Raw genomic sequence first — 1,760 nt, forward strand, 5'->3', positions numbered from 1 at the left:
CAACTGAATGTTTGCATAGATTCCAGTCCTTTCGTAGTAGATGCATCTATGAGCGTATACAATTCATAAATGACTATCTGTAGCTAAAGTTCAGTTCACAGGCTTTAATCGAGTTATTCTGTGTGAGCTCAAAACTACTGCACCTGTGATATACTATGCATTAAATCCAAGTGCCTTCAGGTGTGTCCCTCGTGCAGCAGAGTCACATGGTCCTACATTTTGCTCCAGGTGTTCTGAGAATGCATTCATGGTCTTGAAAATGCATGGATTTACTCTACTAACCAAAGAAATTAGAAAGTTATAAGAAAGAAAGCTGCAAGTCCCTTATGCTGGTGAGTAAAAATTATTTGCATATAATATTAGTGGCTCTGGTTGTTGCTGTTTTGTTACACTTTGGTAACTTTTGGTAGTATTTAGGTAAGCATTATGAAATTGCCTTTTTGGTTTTAGAGGAAAATGCTGTACTTCACGTTCCTACCAAACCTCTGCTACTGTTCAGGTTATTTTTCTAGCTTTTAATGAAGATACTAGTATTACCTATTAATAATAATCCTCAATTATGAGGTGTGATGCGAGTTTTGCTTTTATCCTTAGGACTTTGAAAAGAAAAAACTTCATTATTTTTCTGGTTTCTGAATTATACTTTATAGTAATACACCTCAAGCCAAATCATGAGGATATTTCAAGTCTACCTTTTGATAAGATGTAGAGTTCACTTCACATCAGCTTGTTAGTGAAGAGCTCTTCTACAATGTTCTCACCAACTACTCTGAGCGAACAGTTATACTATTCTAAGGCTATTCTTGGTCACCTGGATTCAAGTGCAGACTTTTGGTTCAATATCACTTTACTTGAGTAACTGTATCAGTTTAGTTCTCTGGCAAACTGCAACTTGTCTGACAGCAAATATTCATCAGAAACTTAGATGCTGTTCTGAGCTCCAATAATTATTTCTCGGTGCTATGTGAGAAAGTTTTCTTGTTGGTGCCTAATATAGCTTTGCAGAGTGTGTGGGCAATTAGCGAGGTGGCTTTTCATAGTGCGAAAAAGGAAAATCCTTTTTTCTGCTGAAACAAGTTTGAGCTAAATAGCAACACGTACCAACTCCTATGCAAAGAGATGGCAGTAGACTATAGAAGCCATCCCAAAGCGTCTTTTATTTTATGAGGCAAATACAAGGCTGTCAGGTATCTACGAGTGTGGGCACTCCCGCGGTGTTGTCCAGCCGGGACCGCAGAAGCGATTTGATTTCTAAGGTTTGGCGCTGGCTGAGCCGCTGCGGGGGGTGAGGGCGCCCAGGCAGGACCTGGACCCGGGCCCGGGGCTCCCGCCGGCTCTGTGCCCGGGGCTTTCACCGCCCAGCAGGCGAGGTGCGCTCCAGACCGCCCCGGGAAAAGGACCGGCAGCTCGGCCAGGTTAGGCTTCAGAGCGCCGGGAGCCCCTGCCGAGAGCGGGAGGCGGTGCGGCGGGAGGCGGGCGCGGTGCCCCCAACGCCCGCAGCCCCGCAGCTCCCGCTCGGCGCGGCCCGGGGGGCGGCGGGGGGCGCACCCCGCGCTAGGCTGGGCTGGGCAGGGCGGGGAGGCGGCGCCCCGGGAGCTCCGGGCCGGGCAGGTCGGACAAAGGCTTCCAGGAGAGGGAGTGGCAACCGGTCGCCGAACCCCGCAGCGTGGTCCGGGGGAGCCGGTCGGCGTCCCCCGGGACGGGGGAAAAGGGGGGGAATGAAGTTCCCCACGGGCGCGGGGTGCCTCCTGCCCCCCGGG

This window comes from Calidris pugnax, unplaced genomic scaffold (genome assembly GCF_001431845.1).
Source record: "Calidris pugnax isolate Ruff unplaced genomic scaffold, ASM143184v1 scaffold24, whole genome shotgun sequence".
NCBI lineage: Eukaryota > Metazoa > Chordata > Aves > Charadriiformes > Scolopacidae > Calidris > Calidris pugnax.